The sequence below is a fragment of the Ictidomys tridecemlineatus genome, chromosome 13 (assembly GCF_052094955.1).
Source record: "Ictidomys tridecemlineatus isolate mIctTri1 chromosome 13, mIctTri1.hap1, whole genome shotgun sequence".
Classification (NCBI taxonomy): Eukaryota; Metazoa; Chordata; class Mammalia; order Rodentia; family Sciuridae; genus Ictidomys; species Ictidomys tridecemlineatus.
In genome coordinates this window covers 54,034,249-54,059,052 of record NC_135489.1, presented here as the reverse complement: position 1 = coordinate 54,059,052, position 24,804 = coordinate 54,034,249, and the positions used below count along the sequence as shown (strand labels likewise).

Here is a 24,804-nt window from a genome sequence, read left to right as displayed (position 1 = left end):
AAGGACTCAAGACAATGGAGGTGAGCCCCAAAACTCCCCCTGCCCCCCTGTAATGGATAGGTTACAGCTACAATTCAAATTGTAAGGAAGACTTGACAGAAGACAATTTTGTGGGGGTCTGGTCAGACAATTTTGTGGGAGTCTGATCAGCTGGCCCTTGCGACCTTGAAATTAATTATTGTGTGTCATATGGTAGGGATCAAGCTCAGTATTTTTTTCCATATAAATATCTAGTTGATCCTGCAGATCAATCTCCTTTCTAAGTTAATTACTTTTGGAAATTTTTGGATGTTTGATATATGAGAACCTTGAAAAAGTGAAAAATCTCAAGAATAGCAGTGACTGATGTAATCTCCTGTCACATATCCTCCTTAGAGTGTTTTGTTTCCATGTTCAGTATTGTACCTTGGAGGTAGGGAATTACCTTTACTTGACAACTTATGAATAAGTTATGTGGAGATTCTGAATTATAACTCATACTTAAGTAACTGTGAAACATGAAGAGAGGAAAAAAGGAAAGACCTCAAGTTCCTAGTCACATTCCTCATATGCCATGTGTTTACAGCTTCCTGCTTGCTACACACAAGCAGAAGGTTCCATGAGGGGGAGATGCAGGGAAGGCTCAGTCTCTTTGATTGAAACTTAACTATGAAAAGCACTGACAAGTCTTCTTTTTTTCTAAGGCTTTTCTTTGGTTATCACGAGCTTTAGAAACTCATTTTATCTAGCAATCTGGGAATATTTTCAAAGGTTAAATTGGGTTCATTGTAAAATTTCTTTCAGAAATTCCTAAAAAAACCAACTTATTGGGAATCCTTTAGAAAAATAATTTCTTTTTCTGTTTTAAATATGACATGGCTTAACTTTCTTTCCAAAAGGTTATTCAAGTGCAAATGAAAATATGATTAGTAAAAATTTATTTCAGCCTTCTGCTTAGGAATATACTTCATAATTCTTTGATGTCATGATATGTTATTAAATGTTGATCTGAGAATTAATTAAATTATACAATTTTATATTTAAAAATGGTTTTAGAATTTTATATGACTGATAAAATAAGCTTATATTTATTTTAGGTCTAGGCTATGTAAATAACTGGCACAAAGTGAAATAATTAAATTTAACCAATAAATATAGAAAGACCAAATGCTGTTATTGGTGAGATAACTTCATAATCTGAAATCCTACTGGAACTATCAACTTAGAATATCTAACAAATCAGAAATAAATATTGCAGCTTCACCTGATCGTTCACCTGCTCACCCTCTGCTTCTTGCACTTCTTTTCAAGGACTTTCCTTGTGGAGCCCCCAGGACAGCACATCATCCTCCCTCCCCACTGGTCCTCCTTGCCTCCCAGGCACTGTCCTCTTATCTGTTTCTTGTGTACAAAAAGGACAGCCTGTGCATGTGAAGTGTCAAGTTTGCTGAGTGTATACTTTCTAAACTTATACAACACTGAAACTTTCTAAAGCTGTGCCAGGTCATATTTTACAAGGTCATGGATTTAATTTGAAGAACACTGGAATTTGAGATAGGAAAACGGAGTAACTGACATGGTGAGAAAATGGTCACTCCCTTATCTGTGAAGTCTTGGACTTTTGATACACTTTCTTCTTTTTGGGTGACTCTTCCTTTGATACTGTTATAAAACTTTGTGGGGTTTTGGAGAAGTCTGCTGAAGCATGGTAACATTAATCATTTTGTTCCTTCTTAGAGGACACTTTTCACCAGGCAGTGGGATAAAGTGCAGGAAGCTTTGGAGGTGAGTTGGCCCAGTGTTCTAGACTTGAGCTTAGGGTCAGCTAGTCCCATGACCTTGTCTCAATTGTTTGGGTTTCAGATTCTTTTTCTGTAAAATAAGAAAGTCAGATTGACTTGCATCTGTATTTTAAAAACCATTTCCATCAAACACTAGCTCATTTAATAGATACTCTTGGTAAAGTGCAAATTAGACTGGGAATTGATTTAAAAAGCACATGTGAGATCTAGAAGAGGTCATAAAGATCATTTTCTTGGTAGTCTAACCTATTGATTTTACAAATGAGGTCATTAACTTCCAGAGTAGTGAACCTGTGTAATTGATAGGGAGGTTGTTTTCTTGAACTTGAGTGGAGGTGAAAAGGTAGGTGAGACTGTTAAAGAGGATAGACACCCTGTTTTCCTGGCTCTGTTTTCTTCTGTCGATGGCTAGATTGAGGAAATGTTTTTAGTGGCTACAGTTTTGTGCCTTCACATGGAACTGAAAGAGAATAGTGAAATAATGAGATTATGTTCTGAACTTTGAAGCAGTAAATGAAGTCAGCCTGGAGATAGAGCCTTTAATGGATGGATGCATGAGTAATTCCATTTTGATTGTTGTATCACAATTTATGCATTTTACATAATCCGCAATGCTTAGGCAACTGATTTATCCATCAAATGACCAGAAAATCTACTCTGCCCTTTATGCATGTAGTTTGACTTTCCTCTCATGATTTGTTTTTTCAAAAGTTCTGATTGTGGTAATTGGGACTCAGTAGTTGAAGAGAATTTTCACAATTGCTTATGTGTATGTAGCATTTTGATAAGGGCAATTTAAATTCAGGCAATCAGCATTTGGAGGACTTCTGCATCCCATTAAGAATAAGAGCAGTTTCTTTTCCTCTGGAATCCTCACTACCTTGAATTAGAATAGACCATTGGCTGGAGGTGATGTGGAGGCTGGTTTAAAAGAAAATATACTGCAATTAAATGAACTGCAGAAAGAAAAGAAGGTTCTAGTTATCTTATTGTTGAGGATTTTTTGTTTTACACATTTCTAAATTTTCTCTTATGAAATTCCACCTAGTGAATACTTAGGAATGTAATGTCCCAAGGTTTGATGAAAAAGTAACCAAAAAAAAATACAGTAGTTTCAAAGACTCCAGACAATTATTGCCTTTTCTTTTTAAGATAAGTGATGTTTCTTAACTATATTTTTAAGGATAAAATAATAAACTGAAGCAAGGTTTCAAGTAGGAATAGATTAATAAGATACCAGTGCTTTGGATTAGATAGAGAAAAGTGAAATATCTTTATGTTAATCCAGAAAATCAGAAAAAAATCTGTATAAGAAGGATGATGTATACGTGAATATTTATTTTGTAATACTTGGTAGGTTTGAAAGAATGCTGGTCTACACAGCATGTTGTTGATTGCCCTGTGGAGTATGAACATTACCTTGTATCAGGTCCTGGTACGCTAACTGTGTAAACACAGAGAATACTACAGAACTATTTTGGACTTAAAAATGTACATGCACAGAAAGTCCAGGTGACTCATAGGCTTTTATTTGTAACTAGAAAGAGATCTTGGCACAGGACGAGGTGAAAAGAATGGCAGTTGAAGTTGTTTTTGAGGGCTGTGATGCAGTGACAGAGGATAGAGCTCTAGAGGTCTCAAGTCTGCTACTCAGGTGACCTTTGTGGTCTCAGAAATGGAATGACCAACCTCCTTGGGGATGAATCACACACAGAAAGTGTGTTCTTCATAACTTGATTGAGAAAAATAATTCAAATGCAGACAGATGGGGGTGCTAAAATTTATCTTTTACCTTACATACTTATTTATAAATCATATAAGTGAATGGATTTTTAATAATGTAGGAGGTAGATGCACATAAAATTGATAGAATTTAAAAGCTTATTGAATAAATCCCGGTCTATGTACTTGCATGTATTAAATGACAGATCTTTATTGCCTTACAGTGAATAGAGTTAATTTATTAAAACTTTTAAGAAACCTGGTTAGTGTGTTCTTGACAGCACTCGTTTTAAAAAACCTCTCACTCATATTTTTGTACCTTTTATTTTATCACATCTGCTTAACTATAGTCCATAGAATTCTTGCCTCATCACTCATATCAAAATTCAATAGTAGGAATTCTTATTGAAAATAATGAGTAGAATATATATGTGATTAGAAGCAAATGCATATGCATAGATTCTTTGCTTTAATCATGGTCTTTTGAAAGCTGTGGTTGTGGAGTTATCTCCTGAACAGTCAGTTTGGTTGATTTGTATCATACTACGAGTTAAATGAATGGCAGTGAGCCAGTGTATTTTCCTTCATAGTTTTTCAAGTTTGTGTTTAATAGACAAAATATGTGCATAGCTTATGACACAGAATGTGCTTTTTAAAAAAAAATACTGCAATAAAATGCACTTATTTGTGGTAAATTATAATTTACATATGTTTAGTTCAGTTTATTGAAAAGCTAAGATTTTGTTTATTTTAGAAGGTCATGAGAGGTATTTGACTTAAAATAAAAAAAATTATGTAAACTGTATTACATCTAAATATTCTTTTTTTTACTATATGATTTATTTTTATTTTTTTTAGTCATACATGACAGCTGAATGTATTTTGACATATAATACATACACGGAATATACATACATCAGTCATAATGTCTATTCTATTCTGCTGCACTTCCTATCCCCCCTTCTCCTCCCCTCCTCTCCCATCCTTTCTCTCTATCCAATCTAATGTGACACACTTTTTTTCTTTTTCTCATCACAACATCATACATGTATTCTGTATTACAATGAGGTTCTCCTTCCATCTTCCATGCAACTCCCCTTCTTCCTCTTTTACCCTCCCACCTCTGTTCCCTATTTAGTGGTAGTCTTCTTCTCATGCTCTTCCTCCCTATCCTATTTTGAGTCATTCTTTAGGAATATGTGATGGACAATTTAGGAGAAAATGGAACCTCAGGAAGACAATATTTTTTAATATTTACAGTCCCTGAAAGAAATCTGTTTTCAGTCTTCTCTAGTTTTGATGCTACTATTGTGTCTCCTTTTTCTTCTCATTCTCAGCATATAGGAAAGATGGTGAGCACATTGAAAAATCATATTGGCTATGGCTTAGCTTCCCTAACCATTTCCTGGCAAACATGAGGTCATTGTCTGGTCTTTAGGAGACTGGTTGCAAGGTTTGCTGGCCTCTGCTTTATAGAAAGCAGGGCTCATAATGTGGGAAATACCCTAGATGTTAGGGAACTACAAATGACAAATGGACACAATAGATTTCATATTAATCTAATCAAAGATTTCTTTATTCTTCCAGGTCAGCAGGCAGGGCATGTGAGAGAAGTTTTCTTAGCTCTTGTGAGAATATTTACCTTCTTTTCTAAAATATTAGGCTTTCAAATTTGGAATGGATGATAATAAAGACTTAAAAATTGGTGACAGTCTACTGTGGAAGGGACTATTTTCAGTGAATGCCTTAATTAACAAATCTAAACTGAGCCCCCCAAAAAGATTTGACTCATAAAGATGAGCAGATTTGGTTTGAATAAGATGAGAGAATTTCTGTGAGTTGGAATGATCATGGTATGTTGGAATCATCTGTTATAAACTTTAAGTGCTCTGGTGCTCCAAATTTTTGAGTTTTGATGAAGAATGTTGAAAGTGACCATATTTTGAGTAACTATTAGGAGTGGAAAGGGAGAGAAGTAGAAAATCACAAGCAGGGGTGCATGGACTTATAGTCCTAACAATTACTATGATGACTAAAAAAATAGATAATAAACCTTTAAAAATAATTTTAAAATTATGGTAGAATAAACTTGGCAAAATTTCCTATTTCAAATATTTTGAAGTATGTAATTCAGTGGCATTAAGTATATTTACATTGTTGTACAGCAATTAACATCATCTATCTCCAGAACATTCTAATCACCCCAAACTGAAACTCTATAATCATTAACCAAAACTAGTCATGTTTTCTTTTTCTTTGTTATTAGGGATTAAACCCAGGAGCATTTAACCAGTCAGCCACATCCCCAATTCTTTCTTATTTTGAGATAGGTTCTCTCTAAGTTGCTTTAGATAGAACCTTGCTAAATTGCTGAGGCTGGCCTCAAATTTGTGATCATCCAGCCTCAGCCTGCAAAGTTCCTGGGATTATAGGTGTGCGCCACCTAGAATGCTTGCTGTAGGCTACCATAATATTTTCTGTCTCTATAAACTTGACAATTCTAGAATTGTGTAATTTTTATTCTTTGTATATAGCTTATTTTTCTTAGCATAATGTTTTCAAGGTTTATTCTTGTTGTAGCATGTTCTACAATGAATGTTTAGATTACATTTTGTTTATTCATTCATCCATAAAAGAAAATTTGGGTGATATCTGCATTTTGACTATTGTCAATAATGTTGTTATGAACATTGATATCCAAATTTCTTTTGGTATCTCTGCTTTAAATTCTTTTCAGTATATGCTTAGCCATGGAATTATAGGATCATAAACTAAATTATGCATTCTGCTTTCATGTATTTTAAAAATAAAACCAATAAAAAATTAAATGCAATTTACAGCTAACTTATGGAAAATACTGACAAACTGTATTAGACATCTTTGCAATTTTTTTGCAATTGTTCTATAACTTATTACAAAATAACAAAGTTAAAAAAAATTTTTTAAAGAATCACATTGTTTTCTGTTGTGACTGGACCTAGCAATGTACAGGGTATTGATTTCTCCAAATCCTTGCCAACACTTACTATTTTCTATTTTTTAAGGTAGTGGCCATCTTACAAGGTATGAAGTATTATTTCATTGTGGTTTTGATTTCTTTTTCCTAATTATAAGTGCACTTTGAGCATCTTTTCATATGCTTTTATTTTATTTTTTAATTTGTTTAATGTTTTTTATGTCTTTTTTAATTTGTTTTAATCAATTATACATGACTTGTTAATATTTTGGCACATTATGCACAAATGGAGCACAACTTCTCCTTCCTCTGGCTGAACATGGTGCAGAGTCACACCTATAGTGTACTCATACATGTGTATGACTAATATTGTCAATCTCATTCACTGTCCTTTCTTCCCATCTGCATACTTTCCCTCATTCCCCTTTGCACAATACAAAGTTCCTTCTTTCTTCCCTACCCACCTCTGCCCCACCATAAGCTTTTTTGACCATTGGTCATCTTCTTTGAAGAAATGTCTATTTAAGTCCTTTGTCCATTTTTAGGTTGAATTGCTTGTTTGCTGTTGAATTTTATAAGCTCTTGATATATTATAGATATTAATAATTTATGAGATACATTATTTGCAGATATTTTCTATTACATGGTTTGCCTTTCCATTCTCTTGATAGTGTTCTTTGATGCATAAGTATTTTTAATTTTGATGAAATCTAATTTGTGTATTTCTTTTGTTGTTTGTTTTTGGTAATGTGGCATTGCCAATTCAAGTCAAACAGGTCTTCAGGTGTGTTTTCTCTTAAGAGTTTTATTGTTATAGCTGTTGTGTTTAGGTCTTTGATCCATTTTGAACTAATTTTTGTATGTGACATAAGAAGGTAAGGGAACCACTCATTTTTTTGCATGCTGGTATCCAGTTTTCTCATGCCATTTGTTGAATCAATAAACTTTTAAAATAACCTTTTATTAAAGTAAATATATACACAAAAGTACATATAATAATATAGCTCAATGAATTTTTACAAAATGAACCTATGTGGAAAACTAGCACTCAGAGGATGTGGGAGAAAAGGCACACTCCTAACACTGCTGGTGGGACTGCAAATTGGTGCAGCCAATCTGGAAAGCAGTATGGAGATTCCTTGGAAAATTGGGAATGGAACCACCACTTGACCCAGTTATCCCACTCCTCAGTCTATACCCAAAGGAATTAAAAACAGCATTCTACAGGGACACAGCCACATCAATGTTTATAGCAGCATAATTCACAATAGCTAAATTGTGGAACCAACTTAGATGCCCTTCAGTAGATGAAAATGTGGCATATATACACAATGGAATAGTACTCAGCAACAAAAGAGAATAGAATCATGGCAATTGCAGGAAAATGGATGGAGTTGGAGAATAAAATGCTAACTGAATTTAGCCAATCCCCCAAAACCCAAATGCCAAATGTTTTTTCTGATATAAGGAGGCTGATTCATAGTCGGGTTGGGAAGGGGTTCATGGGAGGCTTAGACAAACTAGATAGGGCAAAGAGGAGGGAGAGGAAGGGAGAAGGAATGGGGGTAGAAAAGATGGTGGAATGAGATGGACATCATGACCCTCAGTACATCTATGAAGACATGAATGGTGTGAATGTACATTGTATACAACCAGAGATATGAAAAGTTGTGCTCCCCTGTGCACAATCATATATAACAATAACAATAAAAAGTATATATGTAAAAAAGAAACAGGATATTATCAGGACCAAAGTTACCCCCTTTTGCTCTTGTACTCACTTCTTCCAGTGTCTCATCTCACTACGAGTGATTATCCTCCCTAGATTGATTTTGTGTGTTCTTGAGTTTATATTACTAAAATAGAACAGTAGGTAATATTTCCTTTCTGTTTTTTTATGCTTAGCATAGTGTTTGTGAAATCATTTGTGTAGCAGTTAAAAAAATTCTGTATAGCATTTTATTTTATAAATATATTGCAATTTATTCATTATCCTATAAATGGACTTTTTGATTGTTACTAGTTTGAGATATTAGGAACAGTTCAGCTATACATATTCTTGTATATGTCTTTTATGTCTTTGGGTGAATATGTTAATTTTGTTGAGTATTAATTAGGAATAGGTGTGTGTGTGTGTGTGTGTGTGTGTGTGTGTGGTGGAGGAAAGCAGCTCAGGACATCACCACCAAGAGGCAGAGAACTAGTGAGCTGCACTAAACAGAACAGAATAAAAACCCTAAAGGGTAAGTCCCCAGTGACTTACTTCTTCCAGTCACACCTACCTGCCTGCAGTTACTACTCAGTTAATCCCTATCAGTAGATTAACACACCAGTTAGGTTAAGGCTTTTTTTTTTTTTTTTTTTTTTAAGAGAGTGAGAGAAGGGTGGGGGAACAGAGAGAGAGAATTCTAACATTTATTTATTTTTTCTTAGTTCTTGGCGGACACAACATCTTCATCTTCGTTTGTATGTGGTGCTGAGGATGGAACCCGGGCCGCACGCACGCTAGGCGAGCACGCTACCGCTTGAGCCACATCCCCAGCCCTAGGTTAAGGCTTCCATAACCCATTTCACCTCTAAACTTTCTTGCATCTTGCATCATCTCACATGTGAAATTGGAGGATGCCTCACATCTAAACCCCAACAGCTTTGTTGTTTTACCTTTGACATTTGGATCCATAGTACATCTGGATTTCCTTTTGGTGTCTAGGTTAGGTAGATATCAATGTTCTTTCTATACCACAGCCACCTGCTGACCTAAGTACTATTCGTTCAAGACCATCTTTCCCCATTGTACATACAGTTACATTTCCTTATTTAAAACTGTGTCACTTGTCCTAAGTTAGGTGACTTTTCTGAATTACTAATCTATTCTAGTGGTGTACATGTATCTTTTGTTAGTGTCATGCTACGTCATTATTGTAGCTTTGTAATATCTGTAAATATAGTAATGTAAACCATCTAGATTTATTCTATTTCTGGTCCATTTCATTTCAATGTAAATTTTAGGATTAGTTTACCATTTTCATAAAAAATTACTCCAACATATTAGTTTTTTATTAGGTTGTATTGAATCTCTAGATCACCTTAGAGACAATTTTCATCTTACAGTATTTAATTTTCCAATTCATATATATGGTATATTTATTTACTTGTGTACTATAAAGTTTTTTCAAGTATGTTCTAAGAAACTTTAAATTATCATTTTAATTGTACCTATTTATGTGTTTTAGTGTGATAATAAATACAAATGATGTATAATCAATTATCAGCATAAGCCAGCATTTCTATCTCCTCAAACATTTTTGATTAACACATAATAATTGTACATATTTAAGGTATACAGCTGTACACTTTATGTATACAATGTGCACTGACCAAATCACAGTAATTAACATTTCCATGCCCTTAGCATTACTTTCGGTTTGGACCTTTGAGCTTCTCTTTTCTAGTTATTCATAAAATATATAATAGCTTATTGTGAACTGTACGCACTCTACTGTGCTGTGGAGTAGAACTTATTACTTCTATACATCAATAATGCGATATAGTTTGCAGAGTAAAGATCTCATTTATCTTTTATTAGATTTATTATTTTATCTTTAATATTAATTAATGTTCTTGCAAATGGCATTTTAAAATTTTATTTTGTGTTTGATGATTTAAAAACAATTACTTTTTATATTGAGCTTGTGTCTAGCAATTTTGGTAAATTCTCTTATTTCTAATTGTTGATTTTCTTAGGTGTTTTTGTGTGTTTGGAATCATGTTACTTGCAGATAATGAGAGTTTTCTTCCTCTGATCTTTATGCTTGTATTTATTTTTCTCACATAATTACACTAATCAGTGCATCTTTTATAATATGGATAGTAATGGTAGTGTGTATCCTTATCTTTTTATCTATATTGTGAGAAAAGCTTCCCAAAACTCACTATTATATAATATTTACTGAAGATCAGTTATAAAAACTCTTTGTCAGAATGAGGCAGTTCCCTTCTATTTCTAGTTTGATAAGTTTTTTTTTAAAATCATGATTGGTGTTAAATTATGTCATTTTTTATCGGTTAAAGTAGTTACAATTTACATCTTTCTATTAATTAAATTTTAGAACACTTTGAGAGTATGATTCACACACACATACACACACACACAGACATAGTACATCTTGATGAGATTGGGGATTAAGGATACATCCATGAAAACACTATCATCATCAAGGCCATAAACATATGCTTTATCTCTCAAAGTTTACTCCTATGTTTGCTTGTTTTTGTGGTAAGAACACTTAAGATCTGCCCTTTTAACAAATTTGAATATATAATATTGTATATATACTGTATTATATATAGTATATCTTATATACTTTATTATACATAGTATATATTATATACTTTAATATTTATGTACTATATTATATATACTATGTTATTATAGTATGTATTATGTTGTATGTATGTATGCTATATATTGTATATATTCTATACTATATAGTATAGTATTTAACATATTATTGTGTTACTTTAATATTACTATTAAATACTCAATATATTAATTACAATAAGAAAAGGCTTATTTAAGCTTACACTTTTAAGGGTTTCAATCCATGATTGATTGGTCTTATTGCTTTTAAACCTCTGGTAGGGCAGCTCATCTTGGCAGGGAGTGTATGGTGGAACAAAGATGCTCACCTCGGGGTGACTGGGAAGTGATAGAGAAAGAGGAAAGGGCTGAGGTTCCAATACCCTCTTCCCAGTAGACCCCGCCTCCGAAAGGTTCCACCGTCTCCTAATTTTGCCATTTTTGGGGACTCAGCCTTTAACGTATTGGCTTATGGGGGATATTACAAATTATGACTAGTATTCTTAGATGTAGGTTCATTGCATAATGGAAGCTTCATACCCTTTATCTTCATGTCCCTATATCTCTCTTCTCCCAGCTTGTGGCAATCATCATTTTACTCACTCTGCTTCTATAAATTTAAATATTTTATTAGATTCCATATATAAATGAGATCATATAAATTTGTCTTTCTGTGTATGGCCCACTTTGCATATACCCTTCATATCAGTCCATGTTGTTGTAGATAGCAAATTTTCTGTTCTTTTTTAAGGCTGAATAATATACTATTACAGGTGTATATAATAATTTGTTTATCCATTCATCTGTTGATGGATGTTTAGATTGTTTAATATCTTATATATTATGAATAATGCATCAGTGAATAGGGGAGTGTTGATATCTCTTCAAATTCTTGTATTAGTTCCTCTGGACTTACAACCACGTGAAATATTTGTGGGTCACATGTTAATCTTATTTTTAATATTTTGAGGAACCTCCATACTGTTTTCCACAGTAGTTTTACCAGTTTATGTTCCCAATAACAGTATTCAGGGTTCTCTTTTTGGGACATCCTCTTTAACACTTATATATTATTTTTGACATAATGACAATCCTAACAGGTGCTAGGTGAATTTAATTGTGGTTTTGATTTGCATTTCCATAATAATTACTGATGTGAAGATGATATACATTTGATCAGTAAATATATGAAAAAATGTTCATCATCGCTAGCAATTAGAGAAATGCAAATCAAAACCACTCTAAGATTTCAGCTCACTCCAGTCAGAATGGCAGCTATTATAAAGACAACAACAATAAGTGTTGGCGAGGATGTGGGGAAAAAGGCACACTCATACAGTGCTGGTGGGACTGCAAATTGTTGCAGCCAATATGGAAAGCAGTGTGGAGATTTCTTGGAAATTGGAATGGAACCACCCTTTGACCCTCTCCTTGGTCTATACCCAAAGTATTTAAAAACAGCATACTACAGGGACAAAGCCACAACAATGTTTATAGCAGCACAATTCACAATAGCTAAACTGTGGAACCAACCTAGATGCCCTTGAATAGACAAATGGATAAAAAATGTGGCATATATACACAATGGAATATTTTTCAGCAATAAAAGAGCATAAAAACATGGCATTTGCAGGTAAATGGATGGAGTTAGAGAAGATAATGCTAAATGAAGTTAGCGAATCCCCAAAAAACTAAATGTCAAATATTTTCTTTGATATAAGGAGGCTGATTAATAGTGAGTTAGGGAGGGGGGAGCATGGGAGGTATAGACAAACTCTAGATAGGGCAGAGGGGCTGGAGGAGAAAGGAGGAGGTATAAGGTTATAAATGATGGTGGAATGTGATGATCATTATTATCCAAAGTACATGCATGAAGACTCTAATTGATGTGAATATACTATGTATACAACCAGAGATATGAAAAATTGTGCTCTATATGTGTAATAAGAATTACAATGCATTCTGCTATCATATAAAAATTAAAAAAAAGAAAAAATAATTATTGATGCATACCTTTTCATATATTTTTTAGCGTTTGTATATCTTCTTTGGACAATTGTCTATTAAGGTCCTTTGTTTATTTTTGAATCTGGTTATTTGTAGTTAAAAATTATCCTATTTGTATGAATTTATTACTTATTTTGGATATTATCCCCCCTTGCATAGACTGTCTCTTCCATGTTGATTGTTTCATGTATGGAAGCTTTTTAGTTTGATATATTTTCACTTACTTATTTTTGCTTTTGTTGTTTGTGCTCTTGGTATCATACTAAAAAATGCAATAGTTCACTGGATTAGAGAGGTGGAGAAAGGGATGGGGGATGGGAATCAGAAAGACAGCAGAAAGAAGTGGACATAATTTTCTCATGTTCTTATAGTAATACATGACCAGTGCAACTGCACACCACGTACAGCCACAAAAGTGGAATGTTATACTCCATGTATGTATTATATGTCAAAATACATTCTGCTTTCATACATAACTAAAAAGAACAAATAAAAATCACATTACTGAGAGCAATCTCAAGAAGAATTATCTTATTTTTTTTCTAGTAGTCTTGCAATGTTAGGTCTAATAGTTAAATCTAATCCATTTTGATTTTTGTGTACTGTGGAAGGTCAGTTATTTTCATGTGGATTTCTATTTTTCCTACCATCACTTATCAAAGAAACCATCCTTTCCTAATTGGGTATTATTGGTGTCCTTAGCAAAAACTAGTTGACTGTATATGCATGTATTTATTTCTGTCTATTCTATTCCATTGGTCTACATATCTGTTTTTATGCATGTACCATTATGTTTGATTACTGTAATATGAAATCAGAAAGTGTAATATATCTTTATTTTTCTTATTCAAGATTATGTTAACTTTTGAGGGCCTTTGTACAAATACACATTTTAGGATAGTTTTTTTCCTCTTTTTTCATGAAAAATGCCGTTTGGCTTTTGATAGGGATTCTATCAAATCTGTATATAAATTTGGGTAGTATCAACATTTTATGAGTATGAATTTTTCCTGAGAAAATGGAATATCTTGTGCATAATTTCTTTCATCATTGTTTTATAGTTTCAGTGTATGGGTCATTCACCTTGGTTAAAATTATCCCTCAGAATTTTACTCTTTTTGATACTATTTTAAATGTGATTTTTATCTTAATTTCCTTATTGGATAGTTTGTTGTTAGCATAGAAACAACTGATTTTTCTGCTAACTTTGTTTTATGCAACTTTCTGAATTAGTTTGTTCTAAATGTTTTTTTGGTGGAATCTTTAGTGTTTATATATATATATATATATATATATATATGTTTACATATATATATATAAACATATAATCTTTAGTGTATATATATATATATATATATATATAATCATGCCATCTGCAAAGAGATAGTTCTACTCATTTCTTCCTAATTTGGAAATTTAGATGCCTTTTTTTTCTTTTGTTTGCCTAATTTCTCTAATTGGGAGTTCCAGTAATATACTGAATAGAAGTAATAAGAGCAAGCTCTTTTGTCTTATTCTTAATCGAAGAGGAGAAGCCTTCAAATTTTGACTATTATGATTGGGGCTTGTTATATATGGCCTTTTTTATGTTGAGATCCATACTTAATTTGTTGAGAGGTATTAAATTATAAAGGGATATTGAATTATTTTAAATGCTTTTTTCTGCATCTATTAAGATGGTCATATGATTTTTAAAACTTCATTCTGCTACAGAATGGGAGAAAATCTTGCCAGCTACTCTTCTGATAGAGGATTAATATTCAGAATATATAAAGAACTCAGAACTGAACACCAGGAAGACAAATAACCCAATTGATAAATGGGCAAGTGAGAAAATGAACTAAACAGATGTTTCTCAAGAGAAATACAAGCGACCAACAAATATATAAAAAATATGGCCAACATCTTTAGCAACTGGGGAGATTGAAATCAAAACTACCCTAAGATTTACTTCATCTCACTCCAGTTTGAATGGCAATCATCAAGAATACAAATAATGATAAATGCTGACACAGAATTGGGTAACAGTGATTACTTATACTCTTTTGGTGGAAATGTATTTTAGTGTAACCACTGTGGAAATCAGTATGGAGATTCCTCAAAAGACAAGGTGTGGAAACATCATGTGATCCAGCTTTATCACTCTTTGACATTTATCCAAAGGAATTAGAGTTAGCATACTTTAGTGATACATGCATACCCATGTTAATAGCTGCTCTATTCACAGTAGTCAAGTTAAGGAAGCAGTCTAGGTGTCTGTCAGTGGATGAATAGATAAGGAAAATATGTTACCATATGTACAGAACAAAATTTTACTCACTTTATAAAGAACAAAATTATACCATTTTCAGGAAAATGGATATAACTGGAGAATATCATGCCAAGTGAAATAAGTCAGAAAATAAAGAGTCATGTGTTTTCTCATATGTAGATGATAGAGAGAGAACTTTAAAAAGGATCTCATGAAAATCAAAGGGATTTCCATTCTAGAGTAGAATGAAAGCTGGGAGGAATGGACAGAAAAGTAAAGTACCTGGGTAATAGTAGTGACCAAATTATGTTATATGCTTTCACAAATAGATCACAGTGAGTCCCTCTGTTATTTGAAATTACAATTAACCAACATTAAAAAAACCTTATTCTGTTAATGTGCTGTCTCACATTTATTGATTTTCATATGTTGAACCATTCTTGCATTCCAGGGAGGTATTCCATTTGATCAGAGTCTGTGATCCTTTAAAAATATGCTGTTGAATTTAATTTGTTGTATTTAACTGAGAGCTTTTGTATTACTGTTTACCAACAGTATTGGCACATTTTTTTATTTTCTTGTACCATCCTTGTCTGGATTTGGTATCAGGGTAATGCTATCTTTGTATAAGTTTGAAAGTTTCCCTCATTATCAATTTTTTGAAAAGTGGCTCAGCAACTTGGATTCACCTGTGAAACCATCAGATCTTGGGCTTTTCTTTGTTGGGAGGTTTTTGATGACTAATTCAATCTTGTTATTTGTTTATCTAGATTCTCTGTGTCTTGTTTTGGTAGGTTTTATATTTCTAGGAACTTATATCCATTTTTGGTAAATCATCCATTTTTTGATGAATAGTTATTTACAGTAGTCTTTTATGAACTTTTTATTTCTGTAGTATCATTTGAATTATTTCTTCTTTCTTTTATACTTTTGAGTCTTGTTTTTTCACTGGTTAATCTGGCTAATGGTATGCTAATTTTTAAAATATTTTCTGTTGGATTTTTAGTCTCTGTTTTAATTTTTTCTGCACTAATATTTATCATTTTCTTTCCACTGCTGTGTTTGGGCTTAGTTTTTTTTTAAATTTATTTATCTAGTTTCATGAGGTACTAGGTTGTTCAGTTGACATCATTCTTTTTTAATGTAGGCATTTATCACTATAAACTTTTTCATTGTACTGCTTTTGTTGTATTCCATAAATTTTAGAGTGTCATATTTTCATTTTTGTTTGTATGAAAATATTTTTGGATGCTCCTTTTGATTTCTTCTTTGACCTTTAGGTTTTTCTGGATTGAGTAGCTTAATTTACACATTTGTGATCTTTTCAATTTTTCTTCTGTTACTGATTTTTAGTTTTATATTATTGGATTCTTGATATGATTTTCATCTTCTTAAATTTATTAATACTTGGTTTGTGGCCAAACAAACAAACAAACACACACACACACACACGTACTTTCTGTTGCTGTTGTAATGTTTTTGTGTGTGGTTTGGTCTGATTAGTCTACAGTGTTTAGTCTACTATTTCCTTACTGATTTCCTGTCGGATGAACTATCTGTTGCTGAAAGTAGGGTATTGAAGTTCCTGTCACTGCATTGCCATCTCTTCTTTTAGTTTTGTTAATATTTACTTTATATATTTAGGTACTCTGATGTTGTGTGCATGTGTATTTACAGTTGTTATATCTTCTTGATGGATTGATCCCTTTATTACTATATGATGACCTTTTCTCTTCTGATAGTCTTTGACTTAAAGCTTGTTTTTTATAATATAAATACATCCCACCTCTGTGGTCTTCTGGTGACCACTTGCACAAAATATCTTTTTTTGTCTCTTTATTTTTAGCCTTTGTGTATCCTTAAGAGTGAAGTGAATCTTCTGTAAGCACCATATATTTAGACTTTGCTTTTAACCCATGAAGTTACTGTGTCTTTGGATTGGAAAATTTAATCTTTAACATTTAAAGTAATTAACTATGTCTATTTCAGTAATTGTTTTTGACCCATGTATAATTTATTTCTTCTACTGTTGTGATCTCCATTTCTGATCTAATGATTTTTTTTTTGGTAGTGGTATGATTTGATTCCTTTGTCTTTGTTTTTGGTGTATTTATTACAGGGATTTTTGTTTGTTCTTGTGGTTATTATGAGGCTGACATAAGATACTTCTGGTTCTATCAGTATATTTTAAGTGGATAACAATTTAGTTTTAATCACATTTTAAAAAAACTCTGTACTTTTATTTTTCCCCCATTTATTCTATATTATTGATATTACAATTTACAATTTTAATAATTTTTGTTTGACATGTATTAATTGTACATATTAATGGAGTTCAGTGTGATATTTCTACATATGCTTACAGTTTTCCCTGATTAGAGTCAGCCTCCTTCCCAATCTTCTAGTAACCATTATTCTACATTCAGGTTTTCTGTTTTAGCTTCCACATAGAAGAGATACCATGTGGTACTTGTCTTTCCTTTCCTGGTTTGTTTCACTTATGATAGCCTCTAGTTCCATCCTTTTTCTGCAAATGTTGAGATTTAATTCTTTTTAATGGCTGAATAATATTCCATTGTGTCACTATATCACGTTTTAAAAATTCATTCCTCTGTTGATAGGCATACAGGATGGCTTCATATCTTAGCTATTGTTAATAGTGCCTGAACAAACATTGGCGTACTTACTTAATTTTCTTTGATTATATATCCAGAAATGAGATAGCTGGATCATATGGCAGATATATTTTTAGTTTTTTGAAGAACCTCTATGTTGTTGTCCATAATGGCTGTATAAATTTACATCCAAAAGTGTGTAATAATTCCCTTTCTTCTGCATCTTCCTAAATTGGAAATTGTTATTATTCAACTTATAATATTTTGTATTTTGTATCCATTAAGAAATTCTTATAGTTATGTAAATATTTTTATGTTTTAACTTTTATAGTAGAATGAACCATTTGTCTAGCACCATTATAGTATTATGGCATTCTGAATTTGGCTGTACTTACCTTTGGCCAGTGGGTTTTATACTTTTATATTTTTCATGTTGTTAATCAGTGTCTTTTTCATTTAAACTTGAAGAACACTCTAGCACATCTTGTAAAGGAGGTGTAAGTGTGATTAACTCCTATTGCTTTTGCTTGTCTGAGAAGGTCTCTAACTTGTGCCATGCATAGTCTTGATTTTCTCTTCTTTTTCTCTCAATACTTTGAGTATGTCATTCTGTTCTCTCCTGGCCTTCAAGGAGTTTCTACTGAGAAGTACATTTCTACTGAGAAGTATGTTTGCTGTCTTTTACAATGGTTTCTTGTATGTGATGAGTTGCTTTTCCTTGGTTTAAAAATTCTTTGTATTTTACAAGTTGACCATAGCAGGTCTTGGTGAAGACATTTTTATTTTCTACCTCTTTGGGATTCTTTGGGCTTAATGATTTTTTTTTCTTCATGATAAAGTTTATTTTATTTAAATAATTGTCAAATATTAGTTCTGATACAGGATTGAGAAAGGTTAACAATTATGAAATCAGAAGGAAAACACTATTACTGCATTATAAAACACATTCAGTAAAGCAGACTTAAAGAAATAGGCACCTATTTTTAATATGGACTGAACACCCCAGTATCATTTAGGTCAAAGAAGCAAAGAAACAAAAACAAAAGCAAAAACAAACCACCATCAATAGCAACATCACCACCACAAAAGGATGGGCAGGGTAGAGGGAAGAAGACAGAAGGCAGAGCCTGAGAGCCTTTGACACTAGTGTCCCAAAACTTGAGTATAAAATAAAAAGTTTCTGCATTTAAAAAGTTTATGTAAATCATATGAATTGTTCCTTTCATGAAAGTCAGAGTGTTATTTGTTCTCCAGAAGATATGCCTAAGTAACATATTTGCACAAGGCTATGCCGTGTCCTGGATGTTAGTCATACAAGCTGAAGTCTATGGGTGATTGAGTAAAGATATTGGTTTGGTATTCTGTAAACACAAGATTATAAATTACTTCAGTTGTATAAAAGTCATGATTACATGTAGAATTTTATGAAGGAAATTTTGTATTTCCATTTGACTCATTACCTACTTTTTAGTATGTGAAGTTAGTACAGACATCTGTGAAAGGATGTGGAAAAACTATTTTATTCACAGAAGAGGTACAAGGTGAATTTAACAGTCAATCAACATACATACTTCATTCACATCTTTAATAACCAAAGATATTCTAGCCCTGAGGAATTGAGTAAGCATATTAACTTCAGTGGCATCTGTTAGGCACTATAGTCACATAAGTTACACCAGAATGGGAAATAGTGACCAAGTAACATTCTACTGTTAAACCAGAAACAGGTTTAAGACCTTTCAATGTCAAGCACAGATATAAATCTCTCAGAGCTCTGTCTATTTATGTTTGAATCATAAAGCTTTTCCTTCAACCTGTTTTCTTAAACTTCTGTTTTGCATAATCTAAAAGGAAAATATAGAAGAGATCAGTATTATAAAGGTTGTATTAAATAAGAGTTATTTAAAATTTAGTTTAGATGAAGTAGGGAAAGCTAAAACATTAAAATTGTGAAAATTGCTTGTTGGAATTAGTCACACACCAGGAATTAGATAATATATACAGTTATTTTAAGTAGATTAACAATGTGGCTGAAACATGTCCTTTTCATCAGTGTACTGTTAAATTTATACGTTTTTCATTGCAATAGCAGCATATTATTGCTATCTATAAAGTTAGGTTCTATTGATTTAGTGAATGAAAGGATATAAAGAGTGGATAGGTAACATTTTAAAGAGAAACCATAGGAATTAGGAGATGTCTGCAGTGAGTGTTTCAGCCAGCTACCAGCTTGCTGGCATTGAGGAGGGAGGGTCCTGTGAAGTGGGAATGTGGTCACCCTTGACCTTTCTCTCACATGGAGCTGCAATAGGAAGTTGATTGTTCCTCATTTTTTGATTTACCTATGTTGTAATCCCTAAAATCAAAATATTTTTTCCCTTTCTGTAATAATTTTCTTAAGAAATCTGAACCTCCAGGCTTTTGTACCAGATGGGGATACCTTGCTTTTCATTTGGCTTCTTCAGCTTTCTGTGGACTAGTCACTCACTTTCCATTTTCCTCTGCTCCTCCAGGAAAGACTGCCTTGGGGACTTCTGTGGCTACAGAGCTCCCTTTAACTCCTCCCTTTAACTCCTCCTTCTACATACTGGATCTTGACCTTTATTTCCGTCCTGAGATTTGGGAACTTTTCTGTCTTTTTTTTTTTTGAGAGAGAGAGAGAGAATTTTTAAATATTTATTTATTTTTTTCAGTTTTCAGTGACACAACATCTTTATTTTATTTTTATGTGGTGCCCGGCGCGTGCCAGGCGAGCGCGCTACCACTTGAGCCACCTCCCCAGCCCCTGTCATATTTTAAAACAACCTTTTCATCCCCTTCTGCGTCTCACTCTTTCTTGGACTCCTGGAATTTAAACGTTGGTTGTTCTTGGTGTTTCTTGGTGTTCTCTGTAAAGTGCTATAGGCTTTCTTCACTCTTTTTCATTCCCCTTTTCTGTTTCTCTGACTGGGCAGTCTAAAATGATCTGTCTTTGAGTTCACTGATTTTTTTCTTTCTGCTTGGTTGACTCTGCTACTGAAGCTATTTAATTTTTCAATTTAGACCTGTATTTCTTCAACTGAAGGTTTTCTCTTTAGTTATATTTATGGTTTCTGTCTTTTCACAGAACTTCTCATTTGTTCATGTATTATTTCCCTGATATGATCTAGTGTTCTATCTTTGTTCTGTTTTAGCTCACTGAGTTTCATTGTTGGGAAATTTGTAGGTATTCAGTTTCTTTAAGACCAATTACTGGTGCATTGCCTTGTTTTCCTTTCGTGGTGTTACGATTCCTTGATGCTTTGTCTCTTTTGAAGTCTTGCATTGTTTCTTTGTATTTAAAGAGGTAGTCACTTCTCCAGTCTTTACTGACTGACTTCAGGAGAGAAAGACCAGTGAGCCTATCAGGAGACTTGGGGAGATTCTGAGACCTTTTTGATGCTACTCCTCTTGTTTCTTCTTATGGGGAAAGTCTTGGGATTCTGTGCCTTCTCTCCACCCTGCAAATTGAGACTTGATGTTGAGATCTTCCCTTGTATTTTCCCCAGGGCAGTACCTTGATGTTTTCAAGCTGTGTGCCTTCTTCCAATTCAGCAGAGTTGAGCAAGCTATTAGGACTCACACCTACTGTTGAGATGTGTGTGCTGTCTGCATGGAGCTCATGTGCACCATCTGTGAGATCATATAGGGTATTCATAGGTATCCATGGGTGCTGACTATGAGGAGATACATGGTGTGCTAGTGGCACAGATCCACTGGTTGAGAGGGTGAACAAGCAAGTAATCCTCTGGGATTTGTGGGTGGGCCTTTTGATGGAGTATGAAAACTGATTAGAAGGATCCACTGATAGTGGTTGTGATCCATGGTGTGAGCTTCTAACCCTTGTCCTGCTCCCAGCTGCTCCCGATATTATTCAGTTGTGCTGATTTCTTCAGTGGTCTGGGTTAAGTGAGACCCATCTGATTCTACTGAAAAAGGCCCACAAGGCTGTGGAAGCAAGCAGTTCACTTTGCTCTTAGCTTCTCCAGTGGGAGAGATTGTGGGCCAAGACCACCCCCTCTCAACACGCAGCTGTGCTACCTTGGGGAAAGGAATGATGTAGATAAAGTGAAACTTCCCTTCTTTTCTGCTCCTCAGTGTATTGATTCTCAGTATTTTTCTTCCTCATCAGGTTTCTGGAAATCCAACTAAACTCCAGGTCTGTTGGAAAGGTCTTTTTGTAGGTAAGTATTTGCCAGAATTGGTGTTCCTGTGGAGATATAAGGTGTTCTGTTATCTAACTTATATTCTCCCTCTTTTTAAAATGAACTTTTGCATCCATGTTTGTAAAATATTGGTCTGTAATTTTCTTGAACTGTCCTTGTCAGATTTTGAGACTAATATTATTGGTTTATAAACAGATTGAGATGGATATTTGTTTTCTTGTCTCTGGAAGAATGTGAGTTTTGTATTAGTTCTTCCTTAAGTATTTGGAAGAATCACCTATGAAGCTGTCTGGCTTAGAGTTTTCTTTATAGGAAGTGATTGAGTGATTCAATTTTTTAATGAGGAAGAAGTATTCAGAATATCAACTTTTTCTTTAGCTTGTTTTGGTTTAAAAAGATTGGTACTTTGAATGTAATTTGCCCCATTTATTTCTGAAAAGTTGTTTATGATGTGTTTTACTTTTAATATCTATGAGGTCTGTAGTCATGTTCTCCCTACCCTTGCCTGACTTAGGGTGTCAATTTGTAGTTTTTTCAGTCTTGCTGAGAGTCTACCATTTTCTTATTTATTTATTTATTGGATACAATATCTTTATTTATTTTTATGTGATGTTAAGGATCGAACCCAGGGCTTCGCACGAGTTAGGTGAGCACTCTACGGCTGAGTCACAACCCCAGGCCCAAGAGGTTATCACTTTCATTAATCTTTTCAAAGAATAAACATTTTACTTTGTTGAATTATCTTATTGTACATTTTATTCCCATTCATGGTTTCTTCTATTCATTATTTCTTTTTCTCAGCTTTCTTTTTATTTGATTTTCTGTTCTTTTTCTAGCTTTTTGATAAGGCTATAACTTTTTTTCAAAGCACCAATTTTAGGTGCATCTCACAAATTCCAGTATATCATGTCTGAATTATAATTCAGTTCAAAGTATTTACAGATTTCTGTTGTGATTATTCTTTGATCATTGTACTAATATCCTATTCAATTTCCATGCAGGTCAGGATTTTCTATCTAAATATTTCTTACTAATTTCTTGCTTAATTTCATTGTGTCCTGGGAGTATATTTTGAATAACAATAATTTCTTTAAAGTTTTTTGAAGTTTGCTTTGTGACCCAGCATATAGTCGGTTTTGGTAAATGCTTTGTGTGAAGTTAAAATGGCTTTTCCCCTCATATTTTATTGGTACATTTTAATTAATTATAAATAATGATTGGATTTGTTGTGAATTCATGTGCATAATATAACAATATAATTTGGTGAATATAATCCCCCAGAGTTTCCCTTTTCTCTCCCTTCCTCCTTTTCCCATGGTCCCTTTTCTCTACTGATCTCCCTTCAATTTTCATGAGATCTCCTTGACTATCTTTCCCTTTTATTGTCTCTAGCTCCACATATGAGAGAAAACATATTACCATTAACTTTCTGAGTTTGGTTTATTGCATAACAAAATGTTCTCAAGTTCCATCTATTTTTCTGCAAATGATGCAGTCAACACTCTTCTTTATGGCTGTATAAAGTACCATTATGTATATATTATTGTGTAACATAATGTTCTCAAGTTCCATCTAATTTTCTGCAAATAACACAATCAACACTCTTCTTTATGGGTGTATAAAGTACCATTATGTATATATACTGTGTTTTCTTTATTGATTCATCCATTGACAGATCCCTAGGCTGGTTCCATAGTTTGGCTATTGTGAATTGTGCTACAGGAAACATAAGTATGCATGTATAGTTATAGTATGCTGACATTTATTCTTTAGAATAGCTGCCGAGGAGTGGTATGGCTGGGTCATATGGAAATTCCATGCCGAGTCTTTTGAGTAACCTCAATACTTTTTTTTTTATTGGTTGTTAAAAACATTACAAAGCTCATGACATATCATCTTTCATACATTTGATTCAAGTGGGTTATGAACTCCCATTTTTACCCCAAATACAAATTGCAGAATCACATCAGTTACACATTCACATTTTTACATAATGTCATATTAGTGACTGTTGTATTCTTCTGCCTTTCCTATCCCCTACTATCCACCCTCCCCTCCCCTCCCATCTTCCGTCTCTACCTCATCTGCTGTTGTTCAGTTCTCTCCCTTGTTTTTTTCCCCCTTTCCCCTCACAACCTCTTATATGTGATTTCGTATAACATGGAGGGTTTCCTTCCGTTTCCATGCAATTTCCCTCTCTCTCCCTTTCCCTCCCACCACTTGTATCCGTTTAATGTTAATCTTTTCCTCTTGCTCTTCCTCCCTGCTCAGTTCTTAGTTGCTCTCCTTAAATCAAAGAAGACATTTGGCATTTGTTTTTTAAGGATTGGCTAGCTTCACTTAGCATAATCTGCTCTAATGCCATCCATTTCCCTGCAAATTCCATGATTTTGTCATTTTTAGTGCTGCATAATACTCCATTGTGTATAAATGCCATATATTTTTATCCATTCATCTATTGAAGGGCATCTAGGTTGGTTCCACAGTCTAGCTATTGTGAATTGTGCTGCTACAATCATTGATGTGGCAGTGTCCCTATAGTACGCTCTTTTAAGGTCCTCAGGGAATAGTCTGAGAAGGGCTATAGCTGGGTCAAATGGTGGTTCCATTCCCAGCTTTCCCAGGAATCTCCATACTGCTTTCCATATTGGCCACACCAATTTGCAGTCCCACCAGCAATGTACAAGTGTACCCTTTTCCCCACATCCTCGCCAGCACTTGTTGTTTGACTTCATAATGGCTGCCAATCTTACTGGAGTGAGATGGTATCTTAGGGTGGTTTTGATTTGCATTTCTCTGACTGCTAGAGATGGTGAGTATTTTTTCATGTACTTATTGATTGATTGTATGTCCTCCTCTGAGAAGTGTCTGTTCAGTCCTTGGCCCATTTGTTGATTGGGTTATTTGTTATCTTATTGTTTAATTTTT

The 24,804-nt window shown here is 33.6% G+C and overlaps 1 protein-coding gene across 8 annotated transcripts in view; it reads left to right on the top strand.

Annotated features, from left to right (window-relative positions):
* The window catches only part of L3mbtl4 (L3MBTL histone methyl-lysine binding protein 4), a 458,743-nt gene that overhangs the window by 57,061 nt on the left and 376,878 nt on the right, over nt 1-24,804 (top strand). For 4 of the 8 annotated variants that reach the window (XM_078030355.1, XM_078030357.1, XM_078030360.1 and 1 more), the window contains exon 2: nt 21,843-21,894. The exons of the other annotated variants lie outside the window; for them this stretch is intronic. The gene's annotated coding sequence lies outside the window, so the exon portion shown is untranslated. The remainder of the gene's footprint in view (nt 1-21,842; nt 21,895-24,804) is intronic. 8 annotated transcript variants of the gene reach the window in all.